Genomic DNA, 16,088 nt, shown 5'->3' with positions numbered 1-16,088 from the left:
CTTGCATGAGAATTGACCCAACACTAAAAGAAAAAGGAAATAAAGAAAACAGGAAACAAGAAAACTGCTGAAGAAAGACAGGGTTCTAATCTAGGGTTCAATAAGGTGTGACACTTTGGTGAAAAAGCTCTTTTTTTTTTGTTTGAATTGAAGGTTACTGTGGCTCCTCCATGAAATACAAGGTTTTGCAATAAAGACTGCATAAGACAATAGGATTAAAATTTCAAATTTGATTTGCTTTTCTTCTGTGAAAACTAGTTTACTTCATTTAAACTCTGACTCTGGTATGCATGCTAAGAATATGAGAAATGAAGTAAAACAGCCTACACTTTCCTTTTTCTCCTCAAAGAATGACACCATGTCACTCTTTACCAGTGGAAAGCTCTTGCTGTGGGCACTGGACCTGAAGGTAAGATTCCCAGGAATTCACTGAAGCCTGAACTGATTGTACAGTGTTAGCATGAGATCATAGGTGGGCTTTACTACTTTTTTCACTTTAGCAGGAAAAAGGCAATTTCATATGCTGTGTATCATGCCAGTCAGTCATTTTTCATCCAAAATGTTATTGGGAGGAAAAAAAATACAGATTTATAGCCTATGTACTCACTTTGAAATATCACTTGGAATTTAGAAATATAAAACATAACTCAATAACTCAAAATTACTTCAAACCTTGAGTTAAAAATAATAATAATCATAGTATCTCCCTGCAAAATATGGAGTCATAAGCAAAGATGATTATTAATTCCCTATCTTAATACAAACACACCATGGTATCACCTTCACTGCAATTTTCTTAGTCAGTTGTCAGAACTCAAGACTATCCTTTCAGCACATCCTCTCTCCCTCCACCTATTAAAGAAAATGAGAGCCTACAGAAAGAGCAACCTGGTCTGCAAAAGTTTGGTTTTCCATTTCTGGAATGGAAAACCAAACTCCAGGCAAATACACCTCATAAGTTATATTCCTTCACATTCACATGGCACCTCAAATGCATAGACATGTGAGCTGCTTATCTAGTTTGATTGCACCTCAAACCACTTACAACACCAAATATCCCAGTTTTTCTGGGCACCCTGATAAGTGCTTAATTACTCTTTATTCCTTATATCCAGTCATACCAAGCTTTCACAATTCATGATCAGGGTCCTCTGTTCTCCTGCCTGTCTCTCTCTCTTCCTGTGAGTAAGGACAGGTGGCTGCTAGGGTTTCCCATAGCTGTGTCTCCTCCAGAGTGTGCAAACCCCTATCCCCCAGCCCCTCCTCACAGAGAAAGGTCTGCACACCTTACTGACCACCTCGTGACCCCTGAATGCTGTCAACATCATTCTCACACTGTGCATCCCCAAACTGGATACCTTATGTGAGATATGGTCCAACCAGTGATGAGTAAAGGGGAATAACCAAATTTCCTACTGCCTCTGACCATGTTGGTAAAGCCCAGGGCGCTCCTAACCTTTGTTGGCACCTGGTCACATTGCTGCCATGTGTTTGCCAGTTAACAGCAACAAAAAACCCCAGCAAAACTCAGATTTCCTGTTTGGTTTTTGCTTTTGTTTTTTTTTGTTTGTTTGCTTTCTTTTCTTTTTATTTCTGCTGTTTGTAAATGCAACTGAAGTGAACAAAACTACTTTGAACTTCTGAAAATTCAAGGCCTCTATATAATTAAGGTTAGAAGACTAATTAAAAACAACAATCCATTTTCACATACTTATTTTAATTTCAAAACATCCTGTTCTCTCACTCTTCCTTTTTTTTTTCCTTCAGAATCTTGCTTCCACATTCCCTCAGAACCACAATCTAATTTCTCAAGGTGTACAAGGAAGGGGTAAAGTGAATTACTGAATTATTATATAATCAGCAATGGTCACATTAAAGGATTCAGCTGATATGATGTTGGGTGAGGCAGATTCATCAGTTTTAATGCATTATTCCATAATTTGGAAATGAATACATTTTCCTTTTATTTTCTCATGGATAAACATCACCCATCACTAAAGGGTATGAAACACAGGTACAGAGAAAGGCCTGAATCTGCATTTTTTGTAGAACTCTGAGTATTTGCAGAAAGGTGCCTAAAAACCTGTTCAGCACTTCCTTTGGCCCACTGGCTGATGAGAATCAGGTTGGTTGGAATTGTTTAGTGGGCTGGGTTTTTCTAACATCTATTTTAACAGTATCAATTATAAAAATTTACTGTGAAAAATAAAGATATTGTTAAAACTGTTTTTTATGCAGTCAGCATGCTATACCCCGGAAATATGTTAAAAAGGTAAGAGACTTCCATTACAAAGATAGAAGGAAGGAAAAAGGGAGAAGAAGAAAAACCCTCTGTGATGATTTTTCAGCTGACTAGTTACACTAATTTCAGCCTGTTCATGGAAAATAACAAACTATAATTTGCTAAGTACCATTCAAACATATAATTAAATAAAACCAACCATGTTTAGCAATATACTTTCAAGAGTGAATCATCTGAACAGATAGATCAGGAAAAATGAGGTACTTTACCTGTTTTGAAGAGTTTTTTCTCATTCCTAACGTGTTCCTCCTTAATATGGACATTATCAAAAGTAACACATCGCATATATGGTTCTATATTTCTTTACTACACACAGGAGATAAATTAGTATAATGCCTTTATATCTGAATAGTATTTTAGTATTCACTGCTTACCTATTTTTTAAGCTGAAAACACAACGGATTGGAAAACAAAACCCTCAGAATCTCATATAACGCTTTTCTACCTGAAACAACAAACTGATTAACAAAGTCCTTCAACAGAAAAAAGCTCTGAGGAGATGAGCACAGCTCCTCACAAAACTCTGAACAGAATCTAGGGAGTGTCCAGAGCAGCTGTGAAGAAAGCTGAACTCCATGCCAAGAGACCAGAGGGTAGCCTTTGCTGTAAAGAGCTGTATTGGCTGAGTGGGTAGATGGGTTGGGCAAATTCTCTTCCTAAAACAGTCTATAGGAAGCATTAGGATTAGGAACTGGGATTCAGCTGTACCTGTACTGCAAGTGCTGTACCATGCTTGTGTTGTGGTTTTGGTACATTGCTGGGTCAAAATCCTGTGTAACATCAAATACTTTCCAGTGAGTAAATTTCGTATTAAAACCTTAAACCCTCTCCATGTGGAATATGTAAAAGGACCCAGAGAGCATTGGAAGCCTCACAAACCTCCAAAGGCATAAGTCTTAAGGAAGAATAGATATTGGCCTTTCAAAGTAAACAAGCAAATTCTAAACATTATAAATCATTCTCTCTAAAACACAAATCTCTTGAAAAAGCATCAGTAACAAATTGTCCTTTTCCTGGCACAATACACCATGAGAGAAGGGAAAAAGGTTGTCAAAGGGAAGACTTAGGTAAAATAAGGTGGATTGAGAGCAACCTGAGGAGAAGGACTTGAGGGTGCTGCTGAACAAGAAGCTCAACTCGACCCAACAATCTGTGCTCACAGCTCTGAAGCCAAACGTGTCCTGGGCTGCATCAAAGGCAGTGTGGAGAGGAGTCTGACAGAGGTGATTCTATCCAGCTCCTCTACTCTCTGCAGAGGTGAGGCCCCACCCATAGGACTGTGTCAGCTCTGGGGTCCCCAGCATTAGAAGGACAAGGACCAGCAGGCAAAATTCCAGAGGAGGCCACAAAGGTGGTCAGAATGCTGGAGCACCTCTTATATGGAGACAGGCTGAGAGAGTTGGGGCTGTTCAGCCTGGAGAAGAGAAAGCTCTGGGGACACCTTAGGGCATCTGCCAGTACCTAAAGGAAACCAGCAAGAAAGATGGAGAGGAACATTTTACAAGGGCATGTAGTGATAGGACAGGTGTAATGGCTTCAGTGTGAAAGACTGCATATTTAGATTAAATATAAGGAGCAAAACTTTTACTGAAAGAGTGGAAAGGCACTGGAATGGGTTGTAAAGCATCATGGTGGTGCTGGGTTGGCAGCTGAACCTGGTGATCTTAGAGTTCTCTTCCAAACTTACCAATACTATGATTCGGCAATCTTAGGGGTCCCCTCCAACCCAAGCCATTCCATGATTCTAAAGTACATGAAAGGTACACTGAATTTTGCCAGTATCTCCAAGTAAGGGATGTATTCAGATGACTGAAGTTTCTCAGATTCACAGTTAAAAGAAACATGAGCTTCTAGATACAGTAAACAACAGTACTTAAAAATATGAACTCCATGTGTTCCATGTAACACTAGTTTCTACTCTACTGTGTAGGTGACTGGGAAAAAAATTAACAGTATTTTATCCAAAATAGTTGAGTGTTTCTCAATCTATTCAGAGTAGACATGCTAACTGAAAAAAAAAGGGCATACTAACTTGAAAGGATAAATTTTGAGAAGATAATCAAAACCTAATAACTTAATGTGATATAAGCAGCCTTCTCACTGTTTTAATATGTCTAAACAATTTTGTTTAAAGTTAAAAGACATGAACCAAACTCGAAGCAAAAAGAAGAAAAAAAAAAGATGCATATCATACTAAAAAAAATTACAAAACTTGAAATGCATTTCACAGTACCCCACAGTACCACCATTGTTGCCAGTGACATAAAAATGTTTGCCGGTCTTTTCTAATTTTTCTTGAAAGCCTCTGACATATTCTTGGAATGCCACAGGCTAAAGCTTTGATCTTTGTAAAAACTTTAAACAATACCATATTAACTGGCTACTATAAAACAAATCTTTTTTACAACATAAAACATATGTTTCAACCATTTTACAGGTTTAAATCCAGGTTTCAGGATTTTTTTTAAGTTTGGTAACAGCAAATCTTTTTACTTCAAATGTTACACAATGATTCATACTGATTTACATGACTGCTACTACAATGCACCAGTTACGAGTGTGAGCTCAACCCTCCTGTTACATCCTCATGTGAGCTTCCAAATAAATTCTATTCAATGTTTCTGCTCCTAGTTTGATTCAAGATTTACTGACGTGCACAAAAATGGGATTAACAGAAGGTATTTTTCAACATGGGATGTGATTGCCAAAAGGAAAATTGTATACATTGTTATTTAAATGTCCACCAATCTGCAGATCTTGATAGACAAGTTCTTGCTTTACTTTGCCTTTTCTGGAGTTTTCATTTATTCCTTACAGAATAGCACCTGACAAACATCATGAAGACACAAAGAAATGAAAATAACAAGGAAGGTTATAAAGGTGAAATGAGACAGATGATTGGTAAAACAAAGACATAGAAGATTCTTCCAGCAACCAATCCCAATGTAAGAGATATACAGTGGAATGATCGACCTCAAACACTTGATCTTTATTTTTATGAACTATACAAGCCATTCTGTTTCCTAGAATTGAATTCCTGTCAATTGGAAATTAAGGTAGGATAACACAGCTCTGAAAACTGAGGCTAATTTCTGCTTCACTGTTTTACAAGAAAATAAACTTTATTAGCTGGACCTAGGGATTAGGAAAGGTGCTTTGGGTTTTTGTGTGAATCTGTGCGCAATTCAAAATTCAGAACAAACTATTTCATATGTTCATGTTCACTTTGGTTTCCACTGATCTACTTTATAATTACCAAAAGTTCACTCCTGAGATTGGACATTGGAAAAAAAAGCCACCAAAAAAACAAAACAAAAAACCCCAAACCACCCACAGAAAACACCAAGGACCATTTTTTCGCATCAAACGCCTTAAGTTAAAATATGTGAATTATCTTTTTATTATTAATGCTCTTTTCTTATGACTGCTAATTAATATACTAAGTTGTTTCTCTTCTGTATCCACATCTTGGTGTTTTGATTTTAAAAGTAAAAGAAGTGTATACAAGGTTTTAGCAGTGCAATGAAAACATACTCTTGTTCCCTGAAACACTGATTATGTATATTATTTTTCCTACCTTCATAATCTCTGGGGATCTTTTTGTTGATACACAGTCCAGAAGGGAAATTAGACAACTCAAAGAAATAACAACAGGACTTGTGTTTACTTTTACCTGCTGCATGAAGGATTATATTATTAAACATGTGCTTTATTATTACCTATCCTATTATTGAATATTAGCTCAAGAAAACAGAGCATACTTATTTTAAAAATCATGAGAGGGGTTTTATTGTTTATTAAAGTAATATTCTATTCTATTCCCCTTTTCAAAGGACACATTAAATTACTTTATCTATGCAGAGAATACGGTGATGAATGTTGCTAATAAAACAACAGAAGAAGGGGAGAACCACTTCACAATGATGCTACTTTAAACGAGTAAATTTTTCCTTTCCCACACAATGGTCATGCACAATAAGTCTCACATTGCCCTTTCAGAGAATAACTTGATTGAGACAGCAACTATTAAACTGACCTGATAAGAGCAGTGCACGGGGTATTGGAGGCTGCTCCTGCAGACTCCTGAAAATGTCCAGAGCTCTTGGGAAATGCCCTGTCCCAGGAAGGGAAGCACTGGCTATTGCAAGGCACCCTTCACCCCACTCCCTTGTGCCATCACTAGTACTCCTACAACCATGTGGATCAAACACATTCTTCTCCTGGTTAGTTTTCTGACAGATTTAATATAAGGTTAATTTTTATCAAGGAAATTAATTCCAGTTTGCTAATACTACTCATCCTGCAGCAGCAAGCAGAGTACTTCCAGCACAAAGAAAGGGGTGGGACTGTCGCTTTCAGAAGCAGCCCACATTTCTGGCTGTCTAAAGGAGCTGTGGAGCTGCAGCACTCCACATCTCTCAAGGTAGATTAAATGTGCTTTTTCATTCACGGGGAACAACAAACTGCAGTTCCCCCACTGAGATCAGTGCCTGACTAAACGAGCATTCCTCTTCTCTGCTGCCTGTTGCAAAGCAAATAGGTAATTTTGAAGGTTTAAACTAATCTGTTTGATTTCATGCTGGAAAAGGAGAGGAGTGCTACAGCTGGAGCTGATCTCAGCTGAGAGGCTGCACAAATCAAAGGGTTCAGTGCTTGTCACCTTCCTATGCAAGATGCCTGCCCTGGGCAAGGAGGAATCTCAGCAAGGCACAGCCTCCATTTGGAGCCTATGAAAAACAAGCACATGAATAATTTTGTTGTTGGGGGGGGGTCGTCTCTCTTTTCTCTCAACAATAGCATAAGGAAAACATTTCTCAAAAGGAGATGGACTGCTGCTATTCCACATATGGATTCTGTGAAGGTTAAATTCACACTGCAAAAGGTGGTTTTCCCTCCCACTGCTTGATGAATTTGAGAAATTCATAATATTAATTAAATCAATACAGTTATAAGTGTAAATTTGCATTACTAGTTGAGATTTAGCTATTATATGGAAGAGCCTAAGGGGTACAGACCCTACCCCACTTCAAATGCTAGCATTAAGTTATATTCTATGGTTGCTGCTTCCTATGGAGTGCATTTCTAGTGTATGGAGTGTGGTGTGAAGTTTTTCCAACAGGTAAATGAAGAACCAGCAGTGTCCACAATGGGTTTCAGGCAGGTATTTTCATATTGGAGTTAACTGCCTGAGAGGGTGCAGCATCCACACAGACCTAAAGTGATACACATTTGTACATGCCATAAGTTATTAGTAAGATAAGTGGTATAGAGTCCCTCCTGGGGCATAGCAAGGAAAAGGTAATCTCTCAGGCTTTTGCTCCTGCAGGCAGAATACGGCTGCCTTCAGGAAAGACACAGGGTTTTTTGTTTGTTTCACGTTTGGAAAAAGAATATCAGCACAGTTAAAATCTCCTCTTGAGGGTGAGCTCAGCTGGAAAGTTTCCAGTGTCGTTTGAGTCTCAAAAGGTCTACGTGCTATAAATAAGTGTAGTGTAATCTATCTGCAGGTTGTTTAAATTGCAGTTAAAATCTCAAATAATCTTACAAATGGCTCTGCTGAGATGCCAATAAATTTCAAGATCCATATGATCTGTTAAAAGAGTTATAGGTCTCATCCTAAATCCCTTTACACTTCCCTATAGTTCTCTTCTCAAACTATGTCTTTATTCAAACCTTAGTTCTACTTTGAAGAGACACAACTGCATGTTGGGGTTTCTTAAATTTAGTTTATTAACTTTATCAGGATACCATCTTTTCCTCAAACTAGAAAATACCAAATACTTACCTAAATTACTTCTCTTAATCTCACCAGTCAGAAAGGAATCTTCCTCTGCCCCTTTAGGTAATTTTATACATAACCTTAGGAAAACTCTCTAGCTAGAATAATCCTTTTCTCAAATCTTCTTGTGAAATATTTCCTTGTACTCTGAGGCCTTTATTCCACTTATTCCTCTTCCTATTCTCTTCTTTCCAGATTTCCATTTGCACATTTATCAACTCTGTTTTATTTCTTGCCTTTCCCTCTTTTCCCATAGATCAGTATCTCCCATGTGTTGTACTCCTGTGTATGTTATGGACACATAATCTGATCAACCCCAGGATTTTAGATCCTTTATCTTTCTCTATGCCTTAAGCACCCTGCTGATCTGTTCCAAACTTCTCTAAAATGCCCAGCTCAACCTTAAACACTATGAAAACCCTTAACTTCATTGGTGTCTATATGATATAAAATATATGTATATAAACAGCCTTATCTCATATGAGGGTGTATGTAACAGATGGTAGCAGTGTTTCTTTGCTGCTGTAAAACTTACTGTGCATGTACTATGTACTTCACTGCTTTAAATGCAAGGCAAGATGGGCAGTATGGAAGAAATCCTCCTGCAGGATGCTGGCTACAGAACTGTGCTTTCACTCTGCAGGAAAAAACAGGCTGCTTGATTCCCCAGAGGACCTGAACTGAAACTCCAGGGTACAGAGCAGGGCAAACTGAGACAACCAACACTGAGGGCAACCAGAAGAGAGCAAACTGCAAGCCTTTGAGTGGAGTTGGGTTGTGCCATCAGCACTGAGCAGGTTTCCTTACAGCCACACACTACAGAGAAAAGGAAAGCTTCCTAAGAACCCTGAGGGATATTTTAGAGTTCATTCAACTAAGAAGACACTGAAAGTCATGGGACCCGTAGGGAAAGATGCAGGAAAGGACCAATACACAATCACGCAGTAACCAAAGCGAAGATTTTCTCTTAGATACTTTTGTTTCATCTGTCTCAGTAGATCTGACTTTTCTTTTTCTTAAAAGCCACCTTATTCTAGCTTATTAGTTTGTGCTCTAATACATTTAGCTTTAAAGACTGTGAGTTTCTTGATGTCTTTTGTTACACTCGCTACAAAGGGAAAGGTGGGGGCAGCTCCACTGCAAGGCTCTGGGCAACTCAAGGAGCTATCACAGGGGTGAAAAGATGAGACTAGGCAGATGTTAATACTGGATGCATTTTTGATGCACCACAGCTAAGAGGTTCAGTACTCCAGCTGGGAAAAGGCAAAAAAAAAAAAAAAAAAATCAGTAAAAATAAAAGCTAATTCCATCCTTTGTAAATTAGAGCATAAATACTGCAGTAGCCTGAATAAAAATGACTTGAGAGACAAGTAACAGTAATAGTATAACAGTTTTATTCAAGCTATTAAAGAGTGGCATTTTTTCTGTTCAGTCATTTACTTGCAACTTTTAGATGGGTGTCATAAGCAACTTAGGCAGAGTCATCCAAACAGTAGACAAACACAACTTCTAGATGAGAAATGCATACGCAAAATATTGCAGATTTGTGTTGATGTATTTATGCAAGACAGATGTTACCTGCACAGCAGCTGACTTTATTTAAGTTGGTGGCTAGAGCAGGACTTGATTCCCTAACAGTCTTGTGCATTAACAGTTGTGACATAACAACTGCTTGGCTTTAGTATTTTACCAAAACATTTATCTATCTCTCCTTTCTATCTTTGACTCAAGATACACTTTCATACTACCTCTTTCCAGGAACACCTTTCTCATACACAAAGATGGCTTTGCCTGGCCTTCAAAGGTAGATATCTACCTTCCCTTAGTTTTCTGTGTTGTCTCCTTAATTTATCCTCTCTGAGACCATGGACATCAAAAAACAGTGTTTTCATCTTCTTGTTTTGGAGTATGTATTTCTTTCCCTTCTGTTTCCATTCTACACCACTAAATACAAACTGAGATCTTTATTTCATTAACATCTAGTTACTATCCTTTCTTGTCTTATACCACACCAACAATTCAGGACTCTAACTGCACTTCTCACTGCATTAAACTGTTCTTCCTTCCCCTATGTTCCCTCCTCAGATCCCTTTTTCAGATACATCTTCCTGGAGAAAGGAAGCAAAAAGCAGGAGTGCAAGCATCTCTGAGGCATGAATAATGCACACTTGCATTCATTTATAGTCTTCATTCCACACTTTGCACATAGACATGTAACCCTTATGAATCCCTTTCTAAATTTTCTAGAGTTACAAAATTTTATCCAGCTTATTGAAATCATCTAGATGGGGATCCCGGTGACCCAGCCCTTTAAATATCTGATTGCCTCTCCACAGCTTCCTCATTCTCTTTGCCTGGCTACAGCCCAGTATTACAGGAAAATGCTGTATAATGGGAGATAGAGGTTTCAAATAAAAACATGCAAATCATGCACAATTTGTCTAAATATGCTTATGCAGGCCAGATGCAATCTGCAGCTGCAGCACAATCCTGTTTATATTCTTGACGGGTAGAGTTTACAGTCAAAAAGTTCAGCAATATTCTCAAAATGTAACACAGGCCTCACTGTGTCCTCATCAACAATCCCTTCACAGCCTACATAGCTCTCTTGTGTAGAAATAGTAAACAATTTTAAATGAAATACAAATGTTCCATTTTGCAGATCAGTGTGCTCCAAGTCAATATGAAACTAAGCATGCTTAATTTAGCAGTTATTTACACACACAGCTCCAAGAACAATAAAATGATCTTCTGAAGGCAAGGGGCTAAGGAAGTTGTTCCTGTCTGCCTGGCATTTTCCACACTACATGATCAGCAGCCATGGAGCTCCTCTGAGAGGAGTGCTACCTCTCTTGGAATGACCAAAATGGCACAAGACAGCTCAGAAAAGGGACATTTTGGTGTGGTGATCTACTGAATATCTGTTTAGTTTCACAATGTTAAGATTCTGTCTTTCCAAGATGAAATATGGGGTCCCTTCCGTCTAAGTCACCTCAGGGTCAGCACTCTCAGAGATCAATCCTTCATTTTTCACCAGCCAGCTACCTAGAAGGCAGAACATTGTGCAGCCCTCCACATCTTCCCCTCCACTGCAATGCCACTCTGGCCTCAGCCTCCTGGAGTTTCAGCTCTTTTAAGGTTCTTTCTTGTAACAGATTTTCCTTACCATAGTTAATCTTACATTTTCTCCTAGTCCCACTCTGCCATCCTCAGGCTTCCTTAAAGCTGACTTTGCTGTGCTCTGATTCTTTAATTATGTATATTTTTAAGATGTAGTACCCTTTGCTTCTCCTTTAGTCACATCACTCACTCCCTCCTGTTCATATACATATTTAAGTTCAACTGAAGTCACAAGAACAGTTAGCATGCTTGCATGGAAAATATCACATTTCACTTAAATCACAGAATGATGATTTACTAAGGCAGCATTATTAACTGCAATCAAATAAAAATTACTGTGTCTAAGGTTCCTTAATTATTAATTTTCATGCTATGTATAAGAAAATAAATCAGGAAGCTAAAAATTTTAATGCTGTTGAAGAGAAACATCTCTGCAAACAGTGGTTGAGTACGCTGACAAGATCAATAGCTTTAATTGTGATATTCAGTGAAAAAACATTACACTGAACACAAGATCAAGAAACGAGGGATTTCATTCCTCCTATGGTCTAAATATGCAAAGAAATTCTAGACTTCATTCTGCTGACTGGGGCATACTTTTTCCCCCTTTACAACAATAAATTGAACAAAAGAAAGCACATAACACTTAAGTACAATTTCCTAACTTTGAAGATACTTAAGAAACAAAAATCAAAGTAACTGATTAATCAATCAAGTCATGAGATTAGCATTTTTGGAGTTTTTTTCCTGACAAAATAAAATCAGTAGATGCTTAGAAAACTTTGAAAAATATATGTATATATATATATATATATATATATATATTTTTACAAACTACACATTCATAAAGCATATGAACAAGATTGGTAGATATGTTTCATTTGAAGTCTGGAATGAAAAACCTCATTAAAATCTTAAAGACTCTTCTGCTTAGAGATCAGAAACTATCATCTAGAAATGAATTCCTATTAAAGAAATATATCATTTTGTGTTTCTAAAAAGATTACTTACAGTGTCATGTGCACCATCTGTGGCAACTTATTTCCACATTATAGCAAGGAACCAGGAGATTAAACTGAACATCATTTCTCCAAAAGGAAAAACTGAAATGACCAGTAGTTCTTCCATTGCATACTGTGGAATGCAGTATTTAAATTAAATACTCCATTCCTAAACTGGTAAAACCATTAAGACAAAATGTGTGTTGGGATGAATCAGCTTTCACTTCTGCCATTCAGTCACTATTGAAGCCTTTATGTCCTATAAGAAATACAATACACACAGGGAGCAGGAGGCAAGGGAAAACCTAAGGCAGTACTGCATGAAATGTTGCAATAATAAAGTGGTTATGCAGTATAGACATTAAGACAGATTCTAGTATGCTCTTTTTACTAAAACTGGGTCGTTGTCAAGAAATTGCTGATGTTAGGATTTCTTGTCATGAATAATAAGAGCAACTCTGCCAGAATGTGCAAGTCATAATAGACTGGGCACATAGAAAATCTTATGAATGACGGTAACATTTGAAGCTCACTGTAATGTTACTAGATATGCCCTCTAACTGATGCTATATTTAGTATCAGTTAAACTTCCTTGGCATCAAACCCACTGGTTCTCATGGAACTAGAAAGCAGAGGTGTTTTAAGTTCAGCAGAGCATGCTACTGCTGATGTTCAGTGGCTCTGCTGCTTCCCTGTGAGGTTCTAGGTGGAACAAATCATCTCAAAAAATGGTTGAGTCTGTATGACCAATTTTTCCATGATTTGCACATTTTAAAACATTTAGTATACATAATAAAAAATGTGGAATAAAGTGTTCTAATTTATAATTAATTAAATTTAAAAAACCATACTCACAGATTTTAGAAATACAGTGATTAGTTATCCATGAAGACTACACTTATTATAAACATATAACTTAAGTGGAAAAGGGAGAAATTTCTAAGGTTTCACTAATGTCAAAGCTGTAAGTAAATTAAAGATAAAAGTTCTCTCTATAAATATAATTTGGCATAAGGATGTCTGATAAACCTCTTTCACTTTACATTTCCTTAACTCCTGTGAAATTTATAGTCCTGTACATTTCTTAACTCCTTCACAAAATCTCCAACACCTTTTAATCTCCATAAAATAAACACAAAAGGGCAGAATACAATTTACCAGATAACATATTGTAGAAGGAAACAACACAAGGGAAAGCTTGTACCTGCTACTTCAGCTTTGCATCTGTCCTGTAACTCTGTCAAGAACAATGCTCCAGGTCAAGAGAAACCCCTCAGTGGATCTCAGATCTGCTTCCTGTCTTTTCTCACCTTGCTGCTTTCATTGCATTGAAAATACTGTGTTTATGAACTAAAATTTGTACCTAATTTAAATAATCATCATTTTATATGAACAAATATCATAAGTTATTATAGATATTAAAACATCTTGGCTGCTTCACTAATTTTGCAGAGAAAATTTTTTAAAATGCAGTCTGTTCCTCTTCCTGCTAAGGTTTGAAGAGTATCCTCCTTCTGTTTAAAAAAAAAAACAAACAAAAAACCTATCATTTGATACAAAGTCTAAAAAGGATGAAATAAGGTAAAATTACTTTGAATATGGAATTTCTGGTACTGATTTTATTTTCTTCCATTCCACTGGAGAGGAAGTCCAGAGTATATGGTCTCCAAACAGAATATCTCTACATCTGAAAGCAGTGTCAAGGACCCTGAAAGCACAGATTTAGTTGTTTAAAGATTTCTAATAAGATTTATGAGTGGTTCAGCCTCTGCAGAATTTTTTTGATGTTTGTGTTCATTTTCCTTTCCAGAAGCAACAAAAAAGCTAATATGTGATGGACAGAAAGGCATGAGGCTTTGAGACGGCAGTTCCTCCAACCTGTTTCCATGTTATTACTAAGGTAGGGGATGAGAAGTGACAGGGCAAGATCAGGAAAGGATCACAATATTTTCACTTTCTAAAGTGAAAAAAGGAGAGCAGAAGTTGTTTTTTCCCCTTGTGGTTCTATTTTGACTTGGGCATAGAAACTTAGCGGAGGTTTCCTGACAGCACCGACTGGCAGAGAGCTGGTGACGGAATCTGTGAAATTGAGGAACGTGCCAATGCTGGATGACCTAAAGATACATCAGGCTGGTCATCCACAGACAGTCAGAGTCTAGATATTGCCCACTAACATCAGGGCTGTCTACAAAGCAGTTGGGACAAACCACTGGTGAAACCTTTATTGATTGCTTTACAGTCCATACTGGGATGTGTAATATGGTGGTTACTTTGCTACCCTTAGCCAGACAAAGGTCACCACATTTACTGTGTTATAACCACAACTTTTATCACAACACAGGGAGCAAAAGGCCTCGGCCTCTTAGCTTAATGATTTTGTCAAGAAGGAAGAGAAATTCTTGTGGTTAATGCTGTACAAAAAGCTCTGAATCTTGGTATGATGACAAAGAAGAAACACTAAGCAAATGAGTAATGAAATCAAACTGGAAGCTTAAAAAAAAAAAAGACATACATATATAGCAGAACTTCAGTAAGTTATTCAAAACAGAAGCAAAATCTACAAGAAAAAGAAGCAGATGCATGTGATATTACCAATTACAATCTTCTTCTGGCATCCAAAATCATACTATCTGTATTCCTTTTTACCCTTATGTGGAAAAAATGCATTTGAAAATAATAATGTATTGACAATAATGTATACTACCATTTTAACACAGCTGAAAAGTCTGATGACTACCACGTGCCTCTGCAAACTAGAGTCCAGATCTCAGATTTTACCCTGAGATATTCAAGTCTGCCATTTGGATGTAGAGACAAGCTAATCCCCCACATGCATCCTTCCACTGCCATATAAAATGCAAGCTGCACTAAGTGCCAAAAATGAGGGCTTAACCCATAAGTTTTCTCAGAATATGCCTACGACAAAATGATAGAATTGGGTTTCTTGCAAAAAGCAATCATGGCTCCCATTTTCTCTAAAAACCAGGGCCCTCCCTTATTATGTTATAGCCTGGAGATTAAGTTACATTCATCTGAAAAGTAAGAGACTGAGCTCGAGCTCCTTTTTTTGCTAGAGGCAATGCAAATCTACATTACTGGCTACACAGAAGTTAGACTAAAAAACATTACTTTGCAAAAGGCATGGTCATTTTTTAAACCACTCTAACTTGACCAAATTCACCCCATACTCAATGTCCATCAATGAAATTGCAATGGGATGCTAACCAGGGTACTTAACATAATGTGAAGGTGTTTTACTGCTTTCTGCACAATATAATTTCTCATTCTGTCCTGACATGGAGCTTTGAGTAAATAGTCAGCATTTTGGAAGATAAGGCTGGAAAATTAGAATCTATGAAAAAAGTCAGGAAGACTCTATTCATCCAAAAATAATTTCAGCTAATTTTACAGTTGTTATTGATGTCCATAAATGCAAAAATGCAAAAGCATGTATTCACCTGTTCTATCAAACTTTTTTTTTTAATGGGTGAAAAGAAGAAAAGGAAAAGAAATAAATCAATAAAATGTACCCACAACAGAAAATATTTTCAGTAAAACATCATTAATCTTCCTTAAATGCATGCTGGAGGTATCAGCAATGTCTTGGCTGTTTTCTGCTGAACCAAGACTACAAAGACATTTGGCTGGTCACCACTAGTGGCCAAAACCAAAGGCAGAGAAGAAAATAGAACAGGAACATCAAGCAGGAAAAGGATGAGATGAAGATACCAGCAACCCCAGGTAACAGCACAGGCTGGGGGATGAACAGATTGAGAGCAGCCCTGGCCAAGGGCTTGAGGGTGCTGATGGGTGAGATGCTGGACATGAGCAGCCATGGGCACCCGCAGCCCAGAACTGAACTGTACCCTGGGGGAGGGGAGGGGAG

The 16,088-nt window shown here is 37.6% G+C and overlaps 1 protein-coding gene across 13 annotated transcripts in view; it reads right to left on the bottom strand.

The window, feature by feature from the left end:
- The window catches only part of DMD (dystrophin), a 1,134,919-nt gene that overhangs the window by 484,143 nt on the left and 634,688 nt on the right, over positions 1-16,088 (bottom strand). The gene's annotated exons all lie outside the window — the stretch shown is intronic.

Source organism: Parus major, chromosome 1 (assembly GCF_001522545.3).
Source record: "Parus major isolate Abel chromosome 1, Parus_major1.1, whole genome shotgun sequence".
Classification (NCBI taxonomy): Eukaryota; Metazoa; Chordata; class Aves; order Passeriformes; family Paridae; genus Parus; species Parus major.
Note: the sequence above shows the minus strand (reverse complement) of the source record. Positions and strands in the feature narration are given on the sequence as shown.